This window comes from Alexandromys fortis, unplaced genomic scaffold (assembly GCF_014885135.2).
Source record: "Alexandromys fortis isolate MF-2015 unplaced genomic scaffold, M_Fortis_MF-2015_v1.1 scaffold_102, whole genome shotgun sequence".
In the NCBI taxonomy this organism is placed as follows: domain Eukaryota; kingdom Metazoa; phylum Chordata; class Mammalia; order Rodentia; family Cricetidae; genus Alexandromys; species Alexandromys fortis.
This window is the reverse complement of record NW_026067984.1, coordinates 892,253-910,500: the sequence shown is the minus strand read 5'-3', so window position 1 is coordinate 910,500 and position 18,248 is coordinate 892,253. Positions and strand designations below refer to the sequence as shown.

The 18,248-nt window shown below is 44.3% G+C and overlaps 1 long non-coding RNA gene across 1 annotated transcript; it reads left to right on the top strand.

The window, feature by feature from the left end:
* Positions 1 to 1,261: 1,261 nt before the first annotated feature.
* Positions 1,262 to 14,663, top strand: LOC126511598 (uncharacterized). The gene is made up of 3 exons (XR_007594745.1): positions 1,262 to 2,431; positions 8,251 to 8,432; positions 14,324 to 14,663. It is a non-coding gene; the product is annotated as an uncharacterized lncRNA (long non-coding RNA).
* Positions 14,664 to 18,248: the final 3,585 nt, after the last annotated feature.

Here is an 18,248-nt window from a genome sequence, read left to right as displayed (position 1 = left end):
TCTGGTCCGAAGTGGCTGCTCTTGACCCTGCCGGAGAGGCAGCAAAATAGTGACGACGACACTAGGTAAACCTGTTTTATTTTGGCAGCATCTGGAATTCATTCTTCTTACTAGGTGATAGAAGCACCGGACTGCTCCATTTTATATTTTATTTGTTTTATCGTCTGTGTGTGATTTTACTGATAATTCTTGTCAGCCTTCAGAATAGGAAGATAGGTGTGACTATCTTTATCCCCAGCTTTAGTACTAGGGAGAGAGAAAGTGGGGAGAGAGCTATGACAACCTTTTCCACAGACTGACATGGAATTCCTGGAGATATAATGAGAAAATGCGATGTGGAGGGGGGAAAGGAGTCGGGCAGAAACAGAAAGTCACTGTGTGTAGTAACTGAAACCTCCAACCTGGCTCAAGATTGGCTCGAGATTAAATATTAGCACCGCTTACTGTTTAAGATCGTGAAGGAGCTCCCGAGAAAGTGCAATTTTGCACTTTTCTTTAGAGAAACAAAAACCAAGTGGCTGCAGCGAAGTAAATGTGTTTCGAATTATGCTCACATGAATGCGAACCCATGTTTCTGGGCGCGGTGTCTGGTGGGGCGTTTTCGCATTTCTCGGAGCTGTTTAGGATTTGACACGGGCTCGTGGGGAGCTCCGTGTCCCCCTTGAAAATCTATCACTGTGAGCTGCTCCGGAGACATTCCAGCCACTGTTTGCTGGTCCTCTCCCGACAGCGCCCACCACCCTGTGCACAACAGGAGCTGAGAAATGCTGTCTAGGATCGGAGGTGGCTCAGCGGGTAAAGGCACCTGCTGTCAAGCCTGGTGACCTTAATTTGGTCCTCCTGATCAATGTTGTGGAAGGGGTTGGTCCTCTGTGAGTTTGTCCTCTACTCACTGTGAGCGCCCCCTCCCCTGCCCCTGACAAATAAATATAGGTTTTTTTTTTTTTTAATTTAATAGTGTGTCTGAATTGCTAAAGCACCACATTCGAATCACTTTCATGGCTGAATGTAGAGAAGAGTCCACTTGTAGTATGCGTATTTTCCAAATTACTTACTGTAAATAAATGGAATCCTGTCTGTCAAGAGTTAAAGCATCTATTTGGAAAAAAATAAAAATAAAGTTCCTCTCTTTCCTCTGTCATCCTGTTCCTATGACTTACTTGTTCATTTAAGAGCAAACACAGTTGTCTTTTATTTATTTATTTATTTATTTATTTATTTTTTATTTGTTTTTGTTTTTGGCTCCTCCCCACCCCACACACAGTAAAGCAGTCAGCAGTGTCAGAGGAACACAGGAAGTTGCCTGTCTGGGGACTGAAATGCAATCAAGACCTGGCATGCGCACGACATTGTCTCGGTAGATCATAACTCTATTTCGCGACACTGCTCTGTCCTTTGACTCCCTCGTCTTCCTGTGCAGGTCCTGGGTGCGAAACCTTCCATCCCTGCTGGCTCCTCACCCTGTCCCCACCGCCGGCACTGCAGGCTATCGCTCAGCCCGGTGCTGAATGCAAAACAACAGACAGACAAGGACCACAAGAAAGAAACCAAGTTCCCCTGTGCAACTTTCAAATATCCCCTCCGAGAAGTAAGAACGAGTCAATGGAGAGAAACTGACGAGAGAGACCTGAGGGACTGAGAGGCTGCGCTTGGGAGCAAGAGGACCGTGGTGCAGAGGCACAGACATCAGGGACCTCAGTTCTGAGCTCTTTCTGGAAACTACCCCGGGAGAGAACCAAGTACACAGGGGCAAAGCAGCAGTGTCCCGTTCACGCCTACGCGTGTTTGCTCAAATCACGTGAGGTTTGTTTATTTTCATTTTCAAATGCATCAACATTACAATATCCAGCCTCTCTGAAAAAAAAAAAAAAAAAAGACGATCTGTGTCTGTGTTTGCCCTTGAGAAGCCATCAGCAGGACTGAACAGAGGTTCCCAAAGCACGGATCCTGAGAGCCCAGCCGCGCACAACTCCGACTTCTCCACCTCCCTGCCACAGGCTCCCACTGGTGTGGAGTGTAGGGTAAAGATGTCTGAAGAAGGTGAAAGGTTGTGATTTGAAACGTGCCTCTCCCTTTCACAGGCACGCTTTCCCGACTCTGTCTGAGTCCGTGCCTTTCCTTCTGTGGATGGCTTGCTGATGCTACTGTCTCCGTGGGACAGATCGCTGGATGGATGCAAATAGTTTGTAATGATTGGAACGAAAGTACCAAATGCACACTAAGCGGGATAGCTGTTAGCTTCCCCTGGTCATTCCTTTGGGTTAAGCATTACCTACGGGATGTACTTTCTTTTCAAATACAACCAGCCCTGGGTAGTCACTATATTGAGCAATGTGTGGTGTGGAATGCTGCCCTCTGGACCTGGCTGGACGACCGCATTTTTGAAATCAGAGAACCTGTGATTATCTTCAGGAGGCCCTCATGATACCAGGTGGGTTAACGTCCCCTCAGAGAATGGAGGAATGAGGAAGGTCATTAGACCCACACCTGAGATTCCAGCCACTCCTCCTCCATCTGGGCTGCTTTTAGGCACTTGTAGCTGTGCTGGGGTTGGACTTTTCCAAGGAGAATTGTTCCAGAATCCCACGTGCGCTCTTTGTAACCCTCTACCCAGGCTCTTCTAAGTAAGCCAAATAAATTTTACCAAGTTATCCTTTGGAGGAATGCTTACTTTGGTCTGTCCTTGGTGCTCTGCCAGGGATGAGGAGATGTTTGTTCACGTGTCCCAAGAAAAGTTACCCGCAAGTAATGTCTTTGAGACTTCAGAGACGATTGCCGACCAATTAGGGGCACCCTAGCTAGGGAACTTAGCATTTCACAGTCTGGGGGTCCCTCTGACCCACACATTCAGTTAGTCGCTCGAAGTGTGTTCTATTTCTAATTTCTGTTCATTTAATGCCCTCATTTAATGTCCCTTCTCTTCTCGTGTCCATGGACTCTCTGCTCCCTCTCCAGGATCTGTTCTGAGCAGATGGGACCCATGCAGGGCCCTGCAATAGACCCTCATTTCCTTCCTTCTCTTTCCTTCCCCCCCTCCAATTAGAAATCCATTCACAGGCCTGTGGTTCTTGTTCCAAGTGTCAGAGAAGCTGTAAAGGCCCATTAAGGAAAAGCTCCTTCTGGTCAAGAGAACAGAATCTCTGGCTGGACCTGATATTCCAGTTGGGCCAGTTCAAACACCTGACCTAAGGATCATCCTAGGAAGGTGGGCTCACCTTCTGCCACACTAAAGAGATGGGTGGGGAGATTGTTTCCTTAATGAGATTCTGCAGGTTTCCTTCCCAGAATCCCCACCTCCCCCACGCCCCTGCAAACCCCTAGAGAGACCTTTGCTTGGGTCTGATCACCTTTCTGGAAGGGGTAAGGATTCCTTTTTTTTTTTTTTCCCCTTGCTTTAAGATGCTGGCCAGATTTAAAAAAAAAAAAAGATGCTGGCCAGAACCTAAGTAGATCTTCTTTTTTCCTCTGACCCTCCTTACTCTTTCTACACTGCTTCCCTGGCATCGGGTGGCTGCGCACTGGCCACGAATCCGCCTTCCACATCTTCCTGCTCCTCATTCTCTTCTTCCAGCAGCTGCTGGAATTCACTTCGCCTGCCGTCCGTGAATGAGCTTCAGCTTCAGTCTGTTCTCAACTTCTCTTATTAACAAGACTAAGAACCCCCAGAAAGGGCTCTATTTCCCCCAGCATCATCTGGCAGCCATGAAGGGATTCCCCCAAATCCGACGGACACAAGCAACCTATCTTTTCAACTCAACCCTTGCTTAGAGTTCATGCCATCATAACCTTCCTTCCGCTCTTATCTTGTCCTGTTTTACTTGGGTGCAGTAAACACAGCCTGAATCCTGGTGCTTCTCTTCCGAGGTCACGTCCACGTATTCTGCAAGCCCATTGTGGCTGTAACCATAAAACGTGCTGCTTCAGGCCTTTCCCGGGTCACCTTTGCCCTAGCATTTGCCTCAATTCCATATCCACCCCCCAACTCCCACCCCACTCCCAGCATAGGCGCAAGTTTTAGCTGGCTCCTTGCCAACACCACTAAGAGACACGCTGTACTTAACATTCCTTTTAATGTTGTCTACCTACTTATTTAGAGACAAGGTCTCCTTGCGTAATCCAGGTTGACCTGGAACCTGTGAACTTCCTGCCTCAGCCTTCTGAGCAGCTGGGACTATGGGCCTGACCCGCCACGCCTATCTGGCCTTTAACATTCTTTAACAAAGGGTAGGTAATTACAGATGGACATGAACAGACATCATGGAAATCCACTGGACGCTTGAGTTTTTAAATCGGGATTCCTGAGCCACATCATACTTGTGATCTCTGCACTTGGAAGGTTGAGGCTGTAAGATGATCACAAGTCTGAGGCCATCCTGGATGATAGAAGGAGATCCCGTCTAAACAAAAGAAGCAACAGCTACGAAGGGTGGTGGTCACCCTGAACCTGGCAGCTCTTTACAGAAGCTGGCATCTTTCTTGTTCCTTTCCTCCCCACCCCCATCCCCTGTTCCTCCTACAGAAAATGGTTCAAAACATAATAATCTCTGCAGCACGGGCTCTGCTCCCACTGGAGTCAGCCTTTTTAATCATCGAAGACAATATTGAGCACTGCAGGCTAAAGCAGCTGTATTTAACTTATTCATCGGTACAGGATTTCTGCAAAGACATTTCCACGGCTTTTTGTGGCTCACGGAAGTCCCTGCTTACCCAAGAAAAGGAACATTTACTCAAGGATAGTCTTTGATGCCATCACGTGCCTGCTGTACTTTCAGCTCCTGGGCTTCTGGGACATCCTTAAGGAGGGAGCGTTTCCTTAGGGGCTGCGTGAAGAACTGGCTGAAGAAAAGAACGTATTGAACCCCTACCGCACACACCGATGGGGCTCCAGAAGTATTCTGATGTCATCACCTGGTTCTCCCTTCCTCCCCCCCCCCCTTTGAGGATTTCCAAATGTTATCCAGATGAACAAAACTTGAATTCCAGAAATTGTAGTTCTTGCTCTCTCTGTTACCACAGGAACCAAAGCTAAACGAAAACACACACACACACAAACCCCCAAACTGGAAGGGTGAGGAAATAGGGTGGATTTGGGTAACCTTTATGTTCTGCACAGGTTTTGAATTTCAGGGTGGATACAGGAGACCTAGGGACCCCTTTGTCCCTTCCCCCGCTGTACAGGAAGGTGAGAACTTTGATTAGAGGAGAAATACTCTGTGTACCAAGCTTGGCTTCCAGCTTCCAAGGTTTCTGCTGCTGATACCAAACAATGTATTCTTCACACCTGTGTCAGACAGGGGCGGCGCCTCCTGGCTCAGCCAAGGCTCCAGCACCTCACATGATAATGGATGCCACAGCACCCCCACCCCCATTCCCCGGTCCTCATTTCCTCCTTTGCTCCCAACGGTACGTTGTATTTCGCTGGAAAGCACCCCGTGACTGCAGCAATAAGCACTATATAAATAATAAATGGAATGCAATGCAGTCGGAATCGTCTTGGACCCCCGACTTTGGCTTCCTTCCCAAAGCAGGCAGATTTCGACATGCAAAAGCTGCTTCTCTGACAAGCTGGCTTTCCCTCCTCCCTTCTCTAAGACTCCGTTCACTTGCTTGCTGGAAGTTTTGTGCGCCTGTTTGGAAGTGAAGGGATATTGACGGTCTTCCATCTCCAGCGTTCACGATGGCTATGTTCAGTGTGAGGCATCCCTCAGTGTGAAATACAAAGAATAAAGGCAGAGGAGGGAGAGTAAGAGAAACCATGAGCTATACAAACCCAGAACTAAGCACAAGCAATAACCAGTTGCTTTCTTGAGCCACATTGCTGTCACGCTAAGGTGATGTAGGAATACAAGGAACCTTGAGACACAGACTCCATGTCCAAATGAATGGCTATAAATTGTGACCCTTTGGAAAAGAATGGCGGCCGAAGCAAGAAGTCTGTTGCTATTGGACAGTTTATACCAGACAAGCGTCTCCTTCGCTCTTGGATGGGCTTTGGGGCTAGGAAGGAAGGAAATTTGTTGGAGACAATAGTCATAGAGATACAGAACAGAAAAGCATCAAATAGACCGGGGATCCATGGCTGACAGATAACAAGTCTAAGCTAAAGAGACAGGGGTTCACCGCTAAGGTTGCTTCTCACTGTGTGCAGGGAGGCTTTGCACACGAATCCTCCGCCGATCATGCAGCCTTATAAATACCACAACACAGAGAAGTGAGCTGGAAGACAGATTTTTTACTACAGAGAGAGACTTGGGACACAGGCCCTCTGCACACGAGGCAGGTGCCCTCCTGGGTACAGCTGTCCATGCAGCCTTTATAGTCCCTGAACAGGATGTAAGATTTGTAAGTTTATGGATCATAGTAACCATGGAAACAATTTTTTTAAACAAAGGGAGAAATAAAATCAAATGAGAAGAGAATCATCTGCAAACTCTGTAGCTGTTTGTGATCCAACAACCTCTTACAAAGAGTTGGATGGGCCACTTCTGACAGGAACAGAGATTTTTATTTCCTATCTGCCCTTCATATAATATTATATATAACTGATCTATTTATCTGTTAGTTATGATCTAATATGGAATCTTAGAAAGAGCATTCTCTCATTATCTGAATGTAATTGGAGGTTTTTGTAATCCAATGTGTGCAGCAGTTAAAGGTACTTTTCTTTTTTTACTTCCTAAACAATTAATTATACCAAAGACAACTATTCTATAATTAGTACAAATCAAAGTCATTGGGGGCTAGAGCTATGGTTCAGTGGTAGCATACATGCTTAGCATATGGGAGGCCCTGGGTTCGATACCCAGGACACACGGTCACTGGCCAGTTCAGAGCTGAAGTCCTTGTGTCTGCTGCTGATGGAAGAAGAGAAGAGCTGAAGGAGTAACTCGGTCTCTCAAGCCCAACGTTTGCAAAGTTAGATTAAGACCCTGCCTCAAAAAGTAGCAGCAGGGGCTGCAGAGATGGACCCGGTAATGAAGGGAACTTGCTGCTCTTGCAGAGGACCTGGCTTGGTTTCTAGCACCCACTTGCAGGCTCACCACCTGTCACTCCAGTTCCAGGGAACCCAATGCCCCCTCCTGTCCCCTTCAGGTTCCTGCACACATGTGGTGCACACAAATTCACTCAAGTGCACACACATATACACTTTGATTTCTTTTCCTGAGGAGAGATACAACTTTAGTTGGGGAACACTGTTCCCCAAGATGTTTATTGTATCATTACATACTGTTAAAAAACAAACCACAAGTGCATATTAACCTATCAAAATACTGTTAATTATTAAAGTGAGCATTGGAAACTTGTTAGAGACTATTTATAATAGAAGCCTGTATGAAAAAGCTAGGAATGACTGCATTTTTTTTTAAACCAGTACATGTCTTGGTAAATACGGAAACCTGAAGTCGAAAATGACAACTGTTGCCATAGGTCTTCTTGCATTTTGGTTAATTATATGTTTTTGTTGTTGTTTTGTTTTTCGAGACAGGGTTTCTCTGAAACTTTGGCGCCTGTCCTGGAACTAGCTCTTGTAGACCAGGCTGGCCTCGAACTCACAGAGATCTACCTGCCTCTCATTAAATACATCTTTTAAGTGGTGCATTAAAACAGAAATTACATGTAGCGGGCTGCTCAGATCAGCCAGTGGTAGAGCACTTAGTGAGGTCCTGAATTCACATTCTTCGTCCTGTTCTTTACCCTCTGGTCTTACTCAGCTATCCCATTTCTATTACCAGCTTTTCTTTCTTTTGTTTTTGTAGTACTGGGAATTGAACTTACAGCCTCACTAAGTGCTCTACCACTGAGTGACCCGCTCTTTGAAATGCACAGCGCGTTACTGGCATTGCGGTCACCCTGCTACCCCAGTGCACACTGGGACTTCTCCTCCTTACCTGTGGCATTTGTTTTCGTCTAGAAGAAATTCTTGTTAATGAGTCTGAATATTTCTCGCGTGAGTGTATTTACGTTTGCACCTGTGCCAGCGCCTATCGAGACCAGAGGAAAACCCAGGGCCATTCATCAGAGTCCATGTTTTAGCCAGGCTCTCTCCCAGGCCAGGGACTGGCAGAGTAGACTGGGCTGAGTGGCTCGTGAGTCCCAGGGCTTCTCCCACTTCCACTTCTCTGATGCTCTGGCCAGGAGCTTTTCTCCTGGGTTCTGGGTATGGACTGCTCGCACATCCTCTTACTTGCAAGGCCAGCCTCCTTAGCCCAGGCTTTGAGAATTTCTAATGCTATCCTTTTCTAATTATAGGCAGGAGCAAACAGGACAAAGGGGTCAGAAAACTCAGTGTAAGAACACTGCTGCCCAGTCACAATCAGGCACTAGCGAAAGCACAGCCTTTGTTTGGCGCTGCCTCATCTTGCCCTTGATCGCCGAGCCTTATAGTGTCAAACCAGCTGAGGGAACCATGGGTCTTCTTCTTCTTCTAATGTGTAAGTCTTATTTACAATCAGGAACTGTTGTTGGCTTTGTATTTTTCCAATGTTTAAGGGCAGCTCCATGTAATGGCAGAGAAACTGATCAGAGCTTAAGCCTTTTCTTTTCTTTTCTTTTTTTTTTTTGGTTTGGTGTGTGGCTCTATGACTATTATTTTTTAAAATGCATAGCTATTCCAGCACAAAGGCAATAAATAGGTACGGAGGGAATGCATGGCTCAGAGCTTATTTCCAGTTAAAGCATAATTACAGTATAGAGCACAACATGCCTTCCTTATTTTCAGGGCGCATTTATAAAAATGCAGTAACACATGAATGACTAAAATAATAACTTGAATAATATTTTACAAAGCCCTTCCTTACCCATTATCTCTACAGTCCTACACAAAGTAAAATACTGGTCTACAAATGGCTAATAATACCTTTCATTTGCCTTTCCACTTGGATTTTTAAGATAATCACTACTACAAAGATGTAGAGTTTTAAAACCCGTCTAAGTACAAATGCCATGGGGGGGAACTACTTTGTGGCATAATACACCTTGAAGGGGGCTCTGCGTGCGTGAGCATTTATTCTCTACAATCAGCAGAAGTCAGGGCTGAACTCACGTCATTTGTCCAGAAAGTGAAATTCCCGAGGTTTTGTAGCCTAAAACATCAATGGGAATCTAGGTGTGATAAAAACCTGGGGTCCCAAAATTTTCACTTGCGGCAGCCACCATTAGAAGCTCACAACGCTTGCCCAGCATGTGCCGGACCCCCGGTTCTATCATCAGTACTGGGTAGGGAAGAAGTCTTGTGGAACAAATAGGAAAAAAAAAAATGATTTTCCCAGACAATGGGATGAAGTCAGTGCTTATAATAATCGCTTAGATAATCCCTTAGAGGCCCAAGTCAGTTAAAGGCTTGTTCCCTAGTGTGGCACTCGTAGGTGATGTAATTGAGGCTTCCTCCCATCGGCTCACATATTTGAATGCTTGATTGCCAGCTGATGGAACTGTTTAAGAAGGATTCGGAGGTGTGGCCTTGTTGGAGAAGGTGTGTCACTGGGTGGGCTCTGAGGCTTCAAAAGCTCAGCCGTTCCCATTTAGCCTTGTCTTGTGTTTGTGGCTCAAGATGCAAGCTCTCTAGTACTGCTCCAGCACCATGCCCGCCTGCCCGCTGCCATGCTCCCTGCCATGAGGGCCACGGACTCCGTCTCTGAAACTGCCAGCCTCAACAAACGCTCTCTTCTGTACGCTTCCTTGGTCATGGTGTCTTCACAGCAACAGAAAGGCAACTAAGACGGGGGTGGGGGTGGCAATGAACACTTCCTGAGCCGGGTCTTAGCAGGTGTTGATTCCTCTGGGAAGCCAGGACTCTTATATTTTCCTCACTTCCTGGATGCCATGATACTTCCCAGATGGTGAGCCGCTTTGGCACAGACCCAACTGAGCACGGACTAAAACCTCCATAGCTAAGAGCCAAAGTAGAGTTTTCTTCTTCGTAATCTTTGTAAATTGTTTGCATCAGTATGGGGGATCTATAAAGCAGAAACATAGTGTGTGTGTGTGTGTGTGTGTGTGTGTGTGTGTAGTGTCATGGCCAAATATCCTGTGTTGTACATCACTGTGTCTGCTCTACTCGAATCTGAGCAGTACGCACTGTAGATCCGTTTACAACTACATCATCCTAAGTAGGTCATGCTTTGAGGTAAGACAGCATTATGACTCAGCTATGATGTCATAGGTGATAGGAATTTTTCAGCTCCTGACAGCCTTAGGGGACCACCATAGTAGGTATAGGCTATGACTGATGGAGAAGTCACTAATATGCATATCACTAACTATCTCTTCCCTTGGTGCTGGGGATAGTACCCAGGACCTTGTGTATGCTAAGTATACACTCTTCCACTGACCAGTCCCGGCCCCATAATTGCTGCTGCTTCGTCCTCGCCAGAATCCTCTGGCCTAGAAAGCAGCACTGATATAGATTTCAAACTAAGATCATTGGCTCTGGTTACCATATCAATTGTTGCAGGGTTTTTCCTTTCTTAGTGCTTGGAGCCACTATGTTAAGACTCCCATCACGTGACAGCCGTTATGGTGGGACAGAAACTTGACTTCCAGGGTCCTGATTGCCACCTCCCTTGTTCAGTTAATAAATTTGGCCATCAGATTTTTATTTTTCAAGAGACTCACCCAGGTTTGGTTCCTAATTTCAAAGCCCATGCTTTTGACATGTTCCTTTTAACTGCTTACCAAGCTGAGTCAAGGGTAGTGTCTCAGCTCTTAGCCACCCAGTCATGACTGGTTTCAGAGATGGCTTGTGACGTGGTGTTTCTGTGTCTCTCCATTTGCTCTTAGTTCATTCGGGACAATTGCAGTTTTAGTGGTCTGTACCCTTTAAAAAAGTTGGCAAAAATGTATCAAGACATTACCATTCGGTTTAAGTTTAGCTCTCTCTCTCTGACTCAGCCCACAGAGATAATTACAGAATAAAATTTTAGGGTGGCTTTGTAATGCGAGTTTCAGTGCTTTTGCTTTAGAGACCAACAAAAGGATGATACAGAGCAAAAATAGGAGGCTCACACGATGTAATGAAGACTCTCCTGACTCAGGAGATGAGTTAGTTTTGTTGTGATCCAAAAATAAACAAACTGACTTTACGAGTGGTATTTTCCTTGTCTTTTGCCACTGAAGTTTGTTCCGTAAGATTCAGTTTTCATCTGCTTATTTAAGTAGCCAGAGTGTTAACTCTGATACCTGTAATTCATCAAAATGTGTTAGCAATGAGTTGATAAATAAGAAATGAATAGCGAGATGAACAATGAATAAGTGTTGAATCAGCTAATTATTTTGAGCAGGGAGTTTGAACAATGGCCAATGCTCAGAGCACGAAACTTTTTTTGTATTTTTTTTATATTACTAGAGCAAAAGGAACAGGTGATGCTATCACACTATCAGTAAGCTTTAACACACGTCAGATAAATTATCCACAACATATAAATATCTCTAAGAAAGAAGGGGGCTGGCATGGCAGAACATGACTGGAACCCCAGCATTCCAGAGACTGGGGTAAGAGCAAGGAAAGCCCCAGGTCAACCTAGGCTACAAAGCAAGCTCTTATCTCAAGAAAAAACACACAGCAATAAAGCAAAATCCTTCACCACCAGCAAGAAGCTTGTAAGGAAATTGAGGTTGTGTGTTACAAGCTTCAATGTAGTTCTGTCTTAGTGCCCACGTCAGTGTTTCAAAGGACCGTGTTCATTTCTTCTATGTCTATTTTCATTAGAAAAAAATAGCAGGTGCTGGGTGTTGGTGGTGCACGCCTTTAATCCCAGCACCTGGGAGGCAGAGGCAGGTGGATCTCTGTGAGTTCGTGACCAGCCTAGTCTATAAGAGCTAGTTCCAGGACAGCAAGGGCTGTTACAGAGAGAAAAAAAGAAAAATAGCAAGCCAAGCAGGCTCAACAAAAGTTACTTGAGAAAATCACATTTTTGTGTTAGTGATTTGTGGTGATTTGAAAGAAAATGGCCCCCAAAGGGAGTGGCACTATTAGTGGATGTGGCCTTCTTAGAGGAAGTGTGTCACCGTGAAGGCAGGCTTTGAGGTCTCATAGATCCTCAAGCCAAGCTCAGTGTCTCAAACCAACTCCTGCTGCCTGTGGGTCAAGCGGTAGAACTCACAATTCCATCTCCAGCACCATGTCTACCTGCATGCCACCATGTCCCACTGTGATGATAATGGACTAAACCTCTGGAAATGTAAGCCACAACACTAAATATTTTCCTTTATAAGAGTTGCTGTGGTCATGGTGTCTCTTCACAGCAAATAGAAACCCCACCTAACACAGTGATTTTCTTGGAATTCTACACTGTGTCCTGTTTGAAAAACTGAAAACCAATTATTTTTCTTCTTAGTTTACTAACAGTGAGGACTGAAATTTTTATTTTAAAAAACATTACATGCTTTTTTGTGTTACTGCTTCCCTATCACTAACATGATATGATATATAACATCTCTTTCTCTAAATTCTATTTTAATGTTTGGAAAAGAATGAATAACCCCAAAGTTATAAAAGTTGCAATGGATATTTATATATTATATATACACAATATATTAAGAGTAATCATATATATGTGTGTATGTGCGCACACGTGCCTTGTATATCTTCGTGAAAAGGTCAGTCTGTCTATCACTTGTGAAGTTGTATAGATTTTTTTTAAATCAAGTTTCTGGAGAAGATACACACATGCACTGAAATGATAAAGGAGGCATTGATTAGCCCTGCAGTCACATTAGTATAACACAGCCTTGGGATCCTACTTGCTTCCACGCCTTTGCATTAATAATGCATGCACATATTTGCAAACAGAATTTTTGCAATCCCGGGCTGCAGGGTTCTTGGCAGAGGCACTTTGGTTAGGACCTTTCACCGTGTTTCACATAATACCAAGTCACAAAATTGTATATAAATTTGGACTTTTATTTCGGTCAAAGGTGCCTTGCCAGGTCTTTTCTAAACAAATTTTCTAATAGAACTCACAGCTGGGCAGTATGTGTGTATGCACATGTGTGCGCTTGTGTGTGTGTGCACGCGCACACGGAAGCCAGAGGTCAGCAGCTGGTGTCCTCCTCTGCCATCACCTCTATCACTCAGCGTCATTTCATTTTATTTCTGTGTAGGGGACGCACTTTCCACGTGTGTGGAGGTCGGAAGACAACTTTCCTGAGTTGGTCTCTCCTTCTACATTTATTTATTTTATGTAGGTTCTCAGGCCTCCTTGCTTCTGCAGTGTCTTTCCTGACTGGACCAGCTCCCTAGCCCCCTGACTCTTTCCCAAGTGACCTCAGCTGATTTGGTAATGACACTATGTTTTGGAAATAAGTATCCCGGACATCTATAGAAACATTTTTTTTCATGTCTCATACCACACAAAAAAGTATCTTTCTTTTCATCAGTCTTGTTATTAAGTAAAACTGAGATGTTTCAGTGTTTCTTCATTTAGCTGACTTTTAAAAGACAAATTTTTATACAGAATGGGAGATTTTCCTCTGTTTGCTGATCATGAAGATGCAGACAAGCATCCTGCACCTCCATCTCCAGCCTCTCGCCTTCTCCATCATGAGGGATCATGCCTCGGACTCATGAGCTGAAACAGATCTTTCTCCCCTCAAAGAAAAGCTTCATAATGAGGGTTTTATATGAGAGTATTTGTCCTTTAGAGACAGAAAATATTCAAGCGCCAAACTGTTTCCCTTTTTCTTTTCATCTACTTGAAGTGAATTATGACACATTGATATATGTTTAGAAATAATGTAAATTCTCAGCCAAAGAGGGCTTTTATTTGTATATTCATTGTAATTCAGTGTTTCAATTGAAAACAGCTTTAGAAGTCTACAACATTAGAAAAAACTAGGTATTTGCTGGGGGCTTGTGCTGTCTTCTTTCTTTCACATCAGACGATGAAAAATTCTATCAGTAAATATTTTTTTTGAACCAGCTCTGATGGCACTGGTCTTTAATCCCAGCACTCAGGAGCCAGGGAGAGGCACATAGACTTCTGTGAGTTCAAGGCCAGTCTGGTCTGTACAGGGAGTTAGTTCCAGGACAGCCAGAGCTACATACTGATACTCTATCTAAAAAAAAAAATGCTTGAAAAGACTGGTTTCCGGGTTTTCTATAGTCAGAGGATCACTTCTTGTTTGGCAGGCACAGGCAAAGCCCTACATGCCCCGGGGAAGGGCAGTGTGCATGTACTGTGTGTTCTGTGTTAGCACACAGAGAACAGCCTTCTGAAGTGGGGACTCTTCTTCCACCATGTGGGTCCTGGGGATCAGATTCAGGTTTTCAGGTTTGGTAAAAAGTGCCTGTACTCACTGCGTCATCTCTCTGACCCTTCTTTAGCATGGAGAAAAATGTTCCTTCTGAGTAGAAAAGACATCAGTGAGCCCCAACAGCATTGACCTGCCTCATTCCGATGGCAGTTCTCTGAGCTGCTCCAGCTTGTTGCTTCCTGGAGGCTGCACAGACCTGGATAATAACCAACAACATCCTGCCTGCTTCTCCCAGCAAGAACCCCTCACATCCTATACTCTAGCTTTTGTTTGTTTGTTTGTTTTTGTTTTTTTGTTGTTTTTGTAACGTCTCCCTAATGAGCATCCTCTGATCAACTCCTTGCAGCCGTCTGATAGGCTATGAAGGATAATTGCGCTGGAAAATGAGGCCAGATTGTTAAACAATTAAACATTGCTTTCCCAAATAAGATGGTGCATAAAGAGTTCACGTCTCTGCTCCCCCCGTGTTGGAGCAAACTCCTTCCCCTCCTCACCCGGAGAGTTACCCAGACTATCTCAAACAAGTGACCTGCCACAAGTCGCATACAGAATCTCTTTATGTTTAGTCCCTTTGCTCGGAGCCCAGGGGTTGCCATGGAAACGGTGACTGGCTAAGTTTGGCTAGGAATATCTGCTGCTAGATGTGCCTCACATTAAGCACAGAGCTTTCCTTCCTTCACAGAAGGAGCGATGACCTGAAGAGCAATATGGTTGGGCCTATGTTTACTGTTTGCTTCTTTCTTCCCCGCTCCCTCTCTTCCTCCATCCCTCTCTTTGTCCTTTGTTACATTTTTATTGCCCCAGCCGGGCTCTAACTCATAGCCTTCCTGTCTCACTCTCGGGAAGCACTAGGATTACAATGTGACACCATTCTAATCCATTCTTAAGACATCGTTTTAGATTTACAGCAATTACTTTTAAAATAATCTCATGAACTTTATTGTTCAATTAAATCGTTGCAGATGAACAAAAGCATCACTCACCAAAAATAGCCAGACCCTCAGTCTGCACGCTGCCTTGAACTCCTAGACAGTTAGCATAGGCATTCGGGACAGAAGCTGTGGAGGTTCATGTTAAATTTTATACTTTCAGTATCAAATGTGTCTTATGCATGCACCATCCACCACCAATAACAAAACAAAAATTTGTGACAGAATTAGAACTAGAAAAAAATAGCTTTATGTCCCTTTCATAACCAGTGTCCATCTTTGCATCTGTCCAACACAATTACAAGGATCCTAGATTGAGACTTTCCTATATTGGATGTCATTCCATCTTACAGATATGGAGATAGGCTGTCAGACGTTAAATGATGCTTCAGGACCACTGATGTGGTTTGGACATTGCTTGAGTGAATCCCTCGATGGTGGATGTGTGGAAATTTAATTTCTTTTTTTGAGATGGGATATTACTACCCTGTCCACAGGCACTGAAACTTTTTCACTCAAGACATTTTCCCAGTTAGTTTTCCAAGGGTCTGGGGGCAACTATGTTATGCATTGAAATTTAATTCTCACGGAGAGATGTTCCGAAGGCAAGCTGACTATGATGGTCAGAGGTGGCTTTTCGGGGTGACTGGGATTGGGTGAGGTCGTAGTGTGGCGTTCCCTGACAGAGGAGACACTGACTCATGCAAGCATCTCCATCTCTTCCCTCGGCACTCATTGCACTAATCCAGGGCTCCGCCAGCAGGAAGGGCACCACCAGATGCAGCCTCTTGCCCTTCATCCTGCAAGGCTGTGAGCTAAAATAGACAAAAACTCTTTTCTCTAAGACTTGCCTGGACTCTGGAAGCTATTAGCAAGAGAATCAGACAAACGCAGTTACTGAGCAAGGACTCAGATACAGGTAAGGCTGATACCAGAATATTCTGCATTCTGTGGCTACCAACCATTCAGACTGCACACATGTCTTCACTACCTTCATGGTCCACTTCCCTCTCCATATTTCTAGACAGCTTTTATCTTTATGGTTCTACAGAAATTGACTTACTCAAGAGTCTAAAATTGTTTTTGCAAAATCGAAAACTTTTCAGTCTTCCAAAATTGTGGTGATATTTTACATAACGTTCAATTCCCAGAAATATTGCAGATTACATAACTTGAAAAATATTTTGCTACAAAATGCCTGTCAATAGAGGGGAAACAGTGGATGCAAGGCTGATTTCATAAGTGCCATCAGCAGGAGACAGGAATGCAGGGTCATGCGTATAGGGGTTATAGGGATCGAGTTCTATGCAGAAGTGGCTGGTACAGGGGAAAGTCCAGTAATATGAATTTAAGTGTCTCCAGGAAGTGAAGCTTTGTACAAGACGATGATCCCAAATCAATCCCTAGCATGAATTCGGAATGGTCAAAAGGCAATGGCTATGCTGGACATAGTGGCGGATGCCAGGGCTGGGTAGGTGGAGGCAGAACAACGAGAAATATGGCTACATGGTGAGTTTGAGGCCATGCTGGGTTAGTAAGACCCTGTCTCAACTAAACAGAACACAAACAAACAAAGCAACGGCCTCAGTGAAATTGTAGACTAGTATATGCCAACACTTTATCACTAGTTAGACCCTCAGCCTCAGGAGCAAGCACAAAGGTCGCTTTTGACTAGCCCAGGCTAGCCTGGAACATGCTACATGGCCTAGTCTGGCCTCAAGTTCATAATTCTGCCCGAGTCTCACATGTGCTGGAATCAGAGTGTGAATCGTCACCATACCCTGCCCGACAAATGCTTACTGACTTCCGTCTTTCACAGCAATGTCAGGCCTGGTCTATTCGCCACACAGTCAGCCAGGTGTGCTTGTGGTTTGTCACTCTCAGAACTTGCCAGCGCTGCCTTTGCCTCTTTTGCACATCCGATGCGAGGTCATTCTGCTCGTCTCATTTCATGTCTTGTCCTTTGCTAACATAGAGCCTTGTTTTAGGTGACAGTAAAGTCAAGATACAATATTTTATAACTATATGGGCACCTTTAAACACTGAGAACTTTGTAATAGCTGGGTGTGTGCGTCACGCACCTGAAACACACATGTACATATATACACACACATTGCACTTTTACATGAAGATAAAACCTGTCCTGGTTGAATGGATTTGTCAAGGAAGATAAAGGAAAAATTGGTAGATCAAGACAAGGGAACAAAAAAATGGTTTCTAATCACAACACCAGAGGCTGCTTCTCTTTGTTCATTTATTGTTCTGGGTTTTATCTTACTTTCCTAACTGTGTTAATGTCCTTGGTGATTAAAAAAATTGAACTAATATCTTCTGTTGCGTTTGCCTCCTCCTCTGATTACGTTCAAGGTAAACATCTCCAGGAATTTTCCTCTGGTCTAAAGTAGATCATTTTGGGAGCTACCTCTTTAAAGATTATAATGGTTCATCTATAAGATCTTTCATTTCCTATGTACTCTCCAAATCAGTTCGTTGTAGGTTTTTTGTTTTTTCTATTCTGGCCCCCTTTCTCTTTCTCTTTCTCTTGAAATGCTTTTGATTTTAGTATTGTATTGCTGAAAAAAACACTGAAGTGCTTTTGAAGTTGTGATGGCAGAAGTCTTTAGGGAATATGAATTATGCTTTTAACTTACTTCCTATCAGACTAAAAGTAATATACCTGGCTGAAATATCAGCATTTCCCCCACACATTAGAAAGTTATAATCAGTGGAAATGTGATATGTTTGTCTTTTCATGAGTTTTCTTTTTCTTAATTCCTTTAGATGCAGGCATCTGAGAGGCATATTGCCCAGTGGAGCATTCTTGACTAGCCACTTAAGTGACACCTCCATTCTGTTGGACTTAGACCTGAACGGGCCTGGCTTCCCCCTGTCATAAAGCCTGTGGCAAGGGTTTAAAGCCCCCAGAGCAGAGACTGTGTGCTTAGAGCTACAGAGAACTCAGGCTGTGATGTTCTAAGCATGTCAGTCTTCATAACCCTCATAGAGCACTGGCAAGAAGGTGGTAGACATGTGTGTGTGAGAGAGAGAGAGAGAGAGAGAGAGAGA